This window comes from Thermobia domestica, chromosome 1, assembly GCF_964235325.1.
Source record: "Thermobia domestica chromosome 1, izTheDome1.hap1.1, whole genome shotgun sequence".
In the NCBI taxonomy this organism is placed as follows: Eukaryota; Metazoa; Arthropoda; class Insecta; order Zygentoma; family Lepismatidae; genus Thermobia; species Thermobia domestica.
The window spans coordinates 319,726,811-319,738,017 of NC_137454.1; the positions used below are offsets into that span (position 1 = coordinate 319,726,811).

The following is an 11,207-nucleotide window of genomic DNA, read 5'->3' on the forward strand; positions in this document are numbered from 1 at the left end:
CATGGATGTTTATGTAGCGAATCTATTTACTTCTATGACGCACACACATAATGAACCAAAAACTTTTTCTCAAGGTTAATACTATAGCAAGATACATGTGTAATGACCAACATGATGGTTAAGAAAGAACAAAAGAAAACATGGCAGTAAAAACTGTCCAGTAGCTAGGAGTAAAGGTGTTAAAAACATGGACGCTGAAAAATATAAGTAACAGTAAAAGCAGTAAAATAAATTTAAGGTTTTATTTCCAAAAAGAAAGAGAAAAAAAGAGTTTGTTTTGGTTTTTTGCTTTTCGATTACGTAACAAAGTCAAGGAAGCGATTATCGCTAGAGACATACCTTTGCGTGTAGCTTGCGTGTGAGACTTGCATTTACAATGAAGACATATTGTTAATATTATTACTATTATTATTATTACTTGGGGCTACCCAGACATGGGGGCGTGGTATCCCTCCTCCACTAGCCAGAATGGCAGGAAAGTCCATCCAAAAAAAATCTACTAACAGCACACAACGTGTGACGTAGAAAGCTATCTTTTTTAACGCTCTACTGAAATTGTGAGAGTGTTTTGATGGACGCTTTACAGGTGCGGGAGGGGATGTGCGAGGGAAAACAGATTCCCTAGGAAGGAACTCTGTGGGTCTTCTTCACCTGTCCAGCCTCCTTTGCAAGGACAAGCACTTTTTTTTTCCTTGTTGGCGACAGGTATATAATGAGCATCAGATAAAGTGCACGGTATAGTTCTTCTGCTGCAGATTCAGAAGGTTATCATCACCATGTACAAATTGGTGAGTAGATCTATTTCCAGTACTGTATAGCAGCACTGTTTTCTAGTCTACAATCAAGTCCGACTTCTGCTTTAGAATTTTAACTCTCGACCTACAAGAAAATAATGATATTTGTATTTAACAAATTCTTCTCAGGTTAACATTGTTTCGATGGATTTGCCACAGTTTTTCACTCATTTCAATCCTAAGCTTCATTTCTAAATACCGATAAATTTTCTTAATTACGTTTTGTGTTATTTGGTTCGTTTATTTCAATCGCGGCTTTCCTCTAAGCATTTCTCCTTCTATCATTTCCTACATTATTAATAGCGTGATTCCTTCATGTCTGATAATGTGTTCAAATATCCCATTTCTACTTTTCTAAATATTCTTTAGTACATTCTACTTCTTCTTGTACTATTTCCAATACTCTTTCATTTGATATCTTAACCATCCAACTAGTTTTCAACATTCTTCTATAGCACCACATTTCAGTGGTTTCTGTTCTTCGTTTTTCCTATTCTTCTAGGGTCCATGTCTCACATCCATTCAACGCCACACTCCATAAAAATGTTTTTTATCAGTCTTTTCTGCACCTATTATTTTTGTTTTAGCAGCCTTTTGGCATGCACTGGGACTAATGAGTTTTTTTTTGTTTTTTTTTTAAGGTTTGGGCTTGGTAATGTTTCTTCCGTAGTCCTCGATCTTCAGCTTCCTCTTTTATCTCTCAACATTTTCTTCTATTCTTCAAATCATCAATCAGTTATGTTCTTCTTCTTCCTATTCCTTACTTTCCTTCTACGACGTTATGAAGAAAACAATTTCTTTCCGCAAGATGTGTCAAATCCAATTAGCCTTCCTACAAAGGATGCTGGCTAAAAAAAAAAAAAAAAAAATCCTCTTTTCTCCTATACGATTTGAAACATCTTCGTTTGTTGCTCTCTCTCTGTCCATTTTATCTTCTCCATCTTCCTCCGTCACCACATTTCGAAACTCTCTAAATATTTCTTCTGTAACTTCCGTAATGTTCAAGTCTCTGAAGTACACAGTCTAATACTCCATATGTAGTAGAGCTCCTTCGTAGCTAAGCGGTTAGCGTACGCGCCTTTCGAATGGGAGACCCGGGTTAGATTCCCGGAGACAGCTTATGTGGTTCGGATTCCACGTTAATTAGTAGGTTCCGTCTCATACAGCCTCGCTGCTGAAAGGAACGTTAAACTCAAAATTAACTCAACTCCATATATAGTACTTGACCAACTTTATCAAAGCAACTCTTCTTCTTAAGACCTTCACCTCTTCTTAAAGACCAATCGTTGTTTAAAATTGGACATTATATTCCTGTCTTATCTTTCGGTGCAACCCGAAGCCAAATTATAGTCCAGCTACTTACGGAGGTAGTAGAGCCCGCAGTTTAGTTCATGGAGTAAGATAGTTCGGCCAGTTCTTTGCCGTGTGATTTAAAAAGATATATAAGAAAGCTGACAATTAGGATAGCAATAGTATGATTACAAAAATTGAACAGTTATAGCTACTTTTCAAAATATTCGCTTGCACTCATCAAATATTTCAGAGATAAAAGACTTATAGTGTGAACAAAACATGTCGTTCACAAGGGTACAGCGTTCACTACAACTGAACATACAAATTAGGCTACTTTTCTTAAAATGTTACTTGTTTAATGTAGTAATTTTGTTAAACTAACTTGTAAGTTATCCACTAGTTTCCATTGGTTAGTCAATTTTTCTTAGAAGGGACAATACTTTGTATATAAAACACATTCAAACTTAAGAGTTTTAAGTGAAAGTATATGAGACACAGACCTACAACTTAAAGTGGGATCCGATCCTCTTGAGCTCCCACAGAGAGTCGAACTCGGATCTCCCATGTCGATGGCACGTACGCTATCCACAGAGCCATGAATGAATTCGGGATTGAAAAGTCGTAAGTAACCTTAAACAATGTTGATCACGTATCGCCCAGTTGAATATGTGTTTTCTCGCTTGTCATAACTCTATGTGCACTATTTTGGCAGATGTTTACTATTATTATTATTATTATTATTATTATTATTATTATTATTATTATTATTATTATTATTATTATTATTAATAATAATAATAATAATAATAATAATAATAATAATAATAATAATAATAATAATAATAATAATAATAATAATAATAATAATAATAATATGATTAAAAGTGAAACTACTTTTGTTACTGATAATTTGAAAATTTTAAGACTTCAAGAAATTTCGAGTTAAAACAACAATTATAGTAAAGTACAGAGGATACTTTTGCCTATATTTGAACAGCTGAGGGACAAAGTGGGCCTATCAAAATTGATGTCACATTATTGTAAATTATGAATGTTTTCTAACATTCATAATTGATAAGGGTAGAACATTTACAGAAACATTTAACATCCTCTACGTCTAACGGTTCAAACGAACAGACTATATGTTCCAAAAATCATGCATGCGATTAAAATGTTCATATTTTGTGTATAAGAAATTTTCCATATCCTTAGATTCGTGTCTACGCGCCCAGTACATCAACAGAAATATAATAAAATAGGGAATATTTTAACTCATTTCTTCATCATTTTTTAAATCTAGAAAAATTGCAAAATCTAAATCTATCTACTGTCTAGAATATAAACTTCCGTCTTTCTAGAGACATTTATAGTTGATCTACTACTTAATTTAGGACACAAACCACATGAACCTCCACCGGGAATTGGACCTGGATCTCCCGTGGCGGAGGCACATACAGCGGCGCTGTAGCCCAGGTACTATATAAAGAAAGCTAATTGTTTTTAACAACTTTTCATATTGATTTCAGATTTTCAAGCTATCCTTATTGTGGTTTAAAATTTTGGTACTAGTCTGAATTCTATTGTTCTAAATTACAGATCCTTCTTGTTTTGGCCATCTTGGCTTTGATCGCTGCCTCCACCGGCCAGTTCATCTACAGCGGTTATCCTTACTATGGAGGTATTGCGTACTCTGGGTATTACGGCTATCCTTATGCTGGTTTCTATTATGGAAGACGCTGATGATGGGTAAGTGAAATTATGATAATAAAACATGCATATGCCATGCTTTTTTTCGTTCTAGATATGACAGAGTGTTGAACTTCTACTGGGACAAACTTCAGAGAATGTGTCTTTCATATATAGGTACTATTAAACCATTTTGTGAACTCGAGAATACTGTTCTCCACGAGACGAGACAAGAAGTGAGTTGATTGTGGAAGAATTCAATCTTATCTAATTTCGTCTCTTAAATTTAAGTACAAAATTTAATCCCTGGATTATTTAATTAATTTTATCTTGACGAAATAAGAAGCTTTCTGTGTTACCAGAGAGTCATGAAGGGTGTGACATAACTACATTTAAACTTTATTTATTATTGGGGTATATTGTGCAATGACTTACAAATTTTTAAACGTTGATCATTGTGTTCGTACAATTACTTCATCAATTTATAGTTTTTGTATTATGAAACACGTAATACTAAAAAAAAAAAAAAAAAAAAAAAGATGTTTGAGGTCTAAGACTTGGGTGAACTAGTATTGCCCACAAAACTCGTGACTTTTCTCGAATTTAAAAAGTCACATATAGTCTCGTTTGTCACACCGCTTGAGAATCTTTCCTGTACACTGCATCTACGATGGGCTGCGAATGACCTCAATAGTAGAGCGTTCATATCTTATGCATGGGATCCGTAGCTGGATCCCCGATCTCTCCAAGTGAGCACTGTGGTGAACAAATATCGTTTTTTATTTTTTTTCGGGGTTCTCTTGTTTACTCCTACTCCCTTCATTCGATGATTTTGCTCATTATTATCATTTCGTTTTCTTTAAACGTAGAGTATAATCATGGGATGTTAAACAAAAAGTCAAAAAAGCATTTACGATATTTTAAATTGTTCACGAAATTATACAACTTGAAACACAATTATGTAACGCAGGTTGCATAACGTTCAGATATTAACATTCAATCACTCATGTTCATGATTATCTCTCAATTAAACGTTTGACGACAATTGGTGTCCGAGTTTTCAAACCAAATCAAGTTTTCTCCACAACCCATAAACTGAGGACTTTTACAATTAGCGTAAAGCACGACTTCGACAAGTATTTATAAATATTTTTAATAGAAACAAGTAAAAATTCCCATATATGAAAATTAAAGGCATATGTGAGAACTATTTTATTTTTTAACCTCCGCTAAACCATCAGAGGAGTGCAACGTGAAATAACGAAAGGGGGTATAAGACAAAGCTCGTCATTCGACATCGTTGAGTCCCAAACTGTTAGAAAAATTCAGCAGTTCAATCGTTCTGGATGAGCGAGCTGGAAAATATACGGATTACAATCGAAGCACCAATTCGATTTCTCCAGACGCCGACTTCCAAATTTGAAGACTCAACACACAGTTCATAGATCGTAATCTACGTCTTTCACGAATCACATATTCAGCAAGTTTGTCTGCCGCAGGAAAAAAAAATCTTCCTTGGTCGCTTCCGTAGTGTATGTCGGTAAGTCTTTCTTTCTTGCACACAGCCATCACTTATAAAGTTCCAATTATATTTGTTACTCATTTGTACCTGTATTATACCCTTAACGCTAGAGAAATCAATTTATATTACCTGTTTTACACTTGGCGACGGGACAAGTACTTCGATTGTATTCGATATGTTTTCAAGCTGGCTACTTCACAACGATTGGTGAACGACGTCCAATGTAATGGTTTGCTTTATCTCACATGGTTCTCCTTTGATGGATTAACGTAGGTTGAAAGATAACAGCCCCTGTATATTATATTATAGGTGGTGCATGACCCTATATATAACATTCAATAATATTATTAGCTAGGGAGACATGGTAGCTCAATGGTAGAGCTTTTACCTCTGGTGCCCTCTTTCAATTCCCGGCCAAGTAAATTTGTAGTGGATAACATCGCATATGTGGGTTTTCCCGGGGTACTCCCATTTCCTTCCACATTCTAATTTCACGAATTCTTCCATGAATCATCCGTCTCTCTGTTAGCCTAAAGTGCATAATCGTGGTACGTTAAACGGAAATATTTTATTTCAATATTATTTGCTTTTAATGAAAACAAAATGTTCAAGATAAGACATATGCCAATCAATAGGTATTACCGAACAAACTGAGCAAAGAATATGCTTCAGAGTGAATTCCCAGGCGCACTCTTCCGTGAAAATCGAGAAAAAACTAATTTTGTGGGGCTAAACGGTATATCGTTCGTTATCAATAAAAGTAAATACTTTCTATTCCCCTAGACCGAAAGTTTTATTTATTTATTAACATCATATGTAAAAAAAAACACTTAGTTAAATATCAGGTTGTGTCTACTGATGTTTATCTTTTTCTAATGGTGTCACTCCTAACAGTGACACCATAGTCCTAGTAGTGACACATATACTTCTAAAATGACACATATACTACTTTAAATATACATTATAGGAAACTTCATTTACAGGAACTTGAATTTGCTTCGTATACTTTACTTGTCTGAGTGTTCTACTGGAAGGGAGTAAGGGTTTAACTCCTTTTTACTAATATTGTTGAGCGATCTAGTAAACCGGTGAAGCAGAGTGGGGGGGGGGTGACTAGTTTTCTTTCGTCTGTCGTTCGAATGGGGATATAAGCAAAATGAAAATTAAAAAGATAAAGTGTGAATGAATAATGTAGCTGTGGCTATTATGCTTAGAAATATAATCTATAAAATAACTATTTATAGATTTAATACCTCAAATGACCATTCTTCGCATGGGGAGGATAATATTACTCAAAATATTTGAAAATAAAGAACAGAGTAGAATACAGAATAAATAACTAAGAGCAATGCCTTCTGCGTTACCACTGTCTGAAATGTCCGTTCTTCGATAATAGGCTGCTGGAAAGCATTTGAACCCCCTCTACCTACCCGGTACGATACACATTTCATGAATTTGTTTCCCCGTTGAGTAGGCAACTAATAATGCTGAAGGTTATGAAGTGTTGCCTAATAAGTTAGGGGCTGCTGTTTAAATTTATAAAAGACGTAACTTCATTTCTACTTCTTCCTATAGCGGTATCTTACCCTCAAATGTTTCTCTTTCAGATTGTAAGCCATATTTATACCAAGTTCCATTGAAGTTGCTTCAGGTGTTCCAGAATTATGCTCTAGAATACATACATATATGTATATATGAAAGAGAATATATATATTCATTTACATTTGCCAATTAATATTCCGTTTTTTTTTAAAAAAAAAAAACACTCTTACTTCTTATGATGTGAAGACAAGGTGCATGAAAATAGATGGTTCCAGAATGGAAACCCTGTTTCATATAGCCTCGGTGTTATAAAGAGACGTTAATTTCCAATCAATCAGAATGGGAATTAGCATTCAATAACATGATAAACTGCATCAAAGACAACAAAAAAAAAATAGTAAAGATGGGTTAATGTTATTGAACATCTAAGCTTATGCCGGTTTTGAGTTCTAGACCATTGATTTATGTCGAAAAAGTTTTTTTTTTCTTTGGAAAGAACGTGAATTTTAATGATTTTAATTCACTTGTTTCTTCTTCAAGTTCTAGTTACATGTTCCTTGCTTTGTCAGAATTACTTTGCATTATATATCTATATCTATATATGTACTTATATCTATATCTACCTGATATATTTGTACCTATATTTATATCTGTATCTATATATGCACCTTTATTTATATCTATGTCTATATCTATCTCTATATTTATATAATTACGTGTATAAATATTAAAATTACATAACATGGAATTCTATTACCACAAAGCAAGGGGCATTTACATCAATTTGAAGAAGAAATCTGGAAGATCAGATCATTAAAATTCCAGTTAATTTCAAAGAAAAGAGGAAAATACTTCCCCGTATAAATCAATCGATTAAAGAGTAAAGATGCAGTAGATATTCAAACCAGGCTTGCCAACCATACAATAATTTATTGTGATATACGATAATATAAGCCTTAATACTATATACGATAATGCTTTTGCAATAATTGATGAATATACTATAATTTTATAATGCACATTTTTTTTTGTTTTTTTAATGTGCAAATAACTGATAGATGTGCATTAAATAATTATAAAACAAACACACCGAGATTTTTTTTTAAACAAACATTCCTACTAAGATATATCAATAACGATTTGAAAATTGGCAAATTGCAAACCGGCGTTCATTCTTTAAATTCCATTACTTTTAACACAGGGTGAAAATACTGTTGTAGTTCAGAGCAATGCAAATATGTATTTTTTTTTAAAAAAATGATAAAGACAGTGACGCAGATTTGGAATCAGAAACTGAAGATTACTAGATAATTTTATTATATATTACTGCTATTATTAGTAGTATTATAATTGTGTCTACTATTACAAGTGCATAACGAGTATACGATTTATAAGAAGAAAATCGATAATTTGGTTTTCTGAGGTTGGCAGTTATAATTCAAAACATTCAAGGCTACACTGTTAGCGTTCATGTCGAGAAGACCTCGTATCAAATCCAGGTTTTAAGTACATGTGATTCCAATCTCATGCAGAACCAGATTAACGTATTAAATAGTCAGTTGAGAACTTCAAACAAACACAGTTTATTAAATCCTTTTCTTGTTTGCGTTTATCTTTACCCCAATATATATGTCATTTTTAACTTTATTTGTTATGATAGAGTATATTCGAATTCTACGTTTATTTGACACGTATTTTTTTTTTTTTTTTTTTTTTAGAATTTTTCAACCTACATTTAAAAAAATATTTTTTCTTTACAGATGACTGGTTGTTGAACTTCTGCTGGGCGGAATTTCGGACGAAATTTTCATATGTATCTTCACTTCCAGGTGTAGCTATGTTGAATCATTTGTGAATTTGAATCTTTTTGTGTACATTACATCTACTTGCATTTTGTAAAAAGAAAATGAAAGGTAAAAATGACAATAAAGTAACAAGTATTCTAATATTGATTTTTCTTTTCTTTCTTTTTAAACATTAGTTGTAACCTACAAAATTCCTTTTAACCGGAAATTATATTACCTATAATTGCCAGCCGTTTAAAAGACAACTTTGTAACATTGCAATCTGTTATGTACGCTCAGAATTTAATCAAAAGGAATTCAAGCACGAATCCTCAAATCCTTTCGGGATAAGTGTAATTTTGTATACATATTTTTATATAGTAAATTTTTATTTTCCATAATATCTTGCTCAAGAGGTGTACTAAACCCCGAAACCCCCTTATTTACTCCGGTGATTGCGATTATTATGTTAATTTTTGATGGGGTACCTTCCTTGCTGGGATCTTTTATCTATGATAGGATTATCTTACGAGATAGCCAGAAGCAAATTTTCTGCCAGAAGTAAACATTTTCGTACCCAGATAATTCCGATGTTTTCCTTACTTACATTCTTATTAATACTCATATGTCTCATTTTAATCTCTCTTTACCCTTTATTTATTTTATCATTGAAGAAAAATAGAGTTGAAGTTATTAGTGTTGTAAAGTACAATTCGAGCGACCAGAGAACAAGGGAATAAAGTCCGATTGTTGTGAGAAAAAGTCATGAAGTTCGCTTTCTTCAAGGAAAAGTTAACACTATTTCTTTTTGTATTATACAAGTAATTTGCAATATCTAAAAACAACCCTTTTAAGCTCTGAAACAAGCTTCAGATAGAGATCTCAAAGATGAATTATCCAAAATGACCAAAAATGTGGACTTGATTTTCTTAAGCATTGAATACCTGGTTGTTTATCATTATTTTCATTTTAGCTATGAGGCCTTCAATACTATACTTGTTATTTCTTTTTCTAAGTAAAAAAATAAATCTATAACTATTATTATCAGAACACAATTCCCTACTTATTATTTAGCTAGTGAAAGAACAGAATAAATTAGAATTTTATTTTTGAGGGAGGAGGAGAGGAAGGCAATAATATAGTCCACTTGACAACATAAAGTGGGAAATCTGCTAGAGTGTATACAAGAAAGTATCAATCATCTGCTGAATCGGGGGTGGGGGTGAGGGTGCAACCACGTTTAAGCAGCAAAATAATAATATAAAAAAGGACACAAACCAACACAAAAATGCTTCTGGACATTTTTTATTTATAATTATCTACACATGCAATTATGAGTCAAGAAACAGTAATTTTTTGTACTTACAAGTTTCTTTATTTACTCTTTCATAAAAAATCCAACTATTTTTATTATTTAGTGTTAAAACATATCTTCTGTATTTGTGGTTGAAATTTTTAAACCGTATCGTAATTTATCTGAGTAAATAAAAGGAATGAAAGACCGCGGATTTTCGATAGTTTATTGTGTATGTAAAAAGTATCACACCGATATTTACCTGATGGAACTAGGGAAAGCCCTAGAAAATTCTTAATCAGAATAGTGGTGGATGGGATTTGAATACGGGACTTCGGACCGAAAGACAAGATATGACCAATATCTGCACGCCTACAATTGAAGTAGATTTTAAGTGAAGAGGAATAATTTGTGAAATAATTTGTTTAATGCCACATAAAGTTACGTTTCAAAGAATATTTTCACCTTGATAGGAAAAAAAGCTCACAAGAACAATATTTACAATACACTTCTGAAGGAAACTCTTGAAATCATTCGATCAGAGTGCGTTCAAAGATCTTTAATAGGATGGACATTTTGGCGTTTTAAATAAGATAGAGTTAGCTATGTAGAGTGCTTATAAAGTGTTCAAAATATGCTTTCCTAATTGAGAAAATGCATAAGATATGATACTTCAGTGATGTATAAATTCAAAGACAATCATTACGAAACTAACAAATAACAGATTAGAATGAGTTCCAATTAAATCCATTTAAAAAATCAAATAAAAACACTTCTTTGAACAATTTTGAAGTAACAAATAATGATGTGGTTGTGTACACTACATGAAGGAGTTTGGTTTATCACAATGTACACAGTAAAGATGGAAGTTTGATTTTTTTTAACGAATCAATAATGCATTAAACCAAACTTCTTAAAAACAAATGTTTATGCCTCAAATATATGCAACACACACAATTCTTACGCTAGAAAGGTTGCCTAACTGCCAGGGATTAATAACCCCCATCCCAAATGAATATATAGAATACCGATTTCTTATTGTCTATATCTTGAGATCAGATTGATGGATCGTCTCCATCAACGAACTCCATTCCTAGCCTTTGGCCCCCTACTAACTAACTAACTCTATGGCCTATGGAACGCGGAGGTTCTATGCCGCATTCACAAAAACTCTCCACTGACTTTGGTAAACCGTTTAAATTGTGTAGTTCCTCATTATGAAGTTTTCGCCATTCCTGATTCCCGTTCCGCTTACGTCCGAATATTCGCCACGGGATCTTGTTGTCAAATAC

At 33.1% G+C, this 11,207-nt stretch overlaps 1 long non-coding RNA gene across 1 annotated transcript; it reads left to right on the forward strand.

The window, feature by feature from the left end:
* The first annotated feature begins 632 nt into the window (after nt 1–632).
* LOC145662766 (uncharacterized) lies at nt 633–8,783 on the forward strand. The gene is made up of 3 exons (XR_014127099.1): nt 633–788; nt 3,684–3,833; nt 8,598–8,783. It is a non-coding gene; the product is annotated as an uncharacterized LOC145662766 (long non-coding RNA).
* The last annotated feature ends 2,424 nt before the right edge of the window (nt 8,784–11,207 follow it).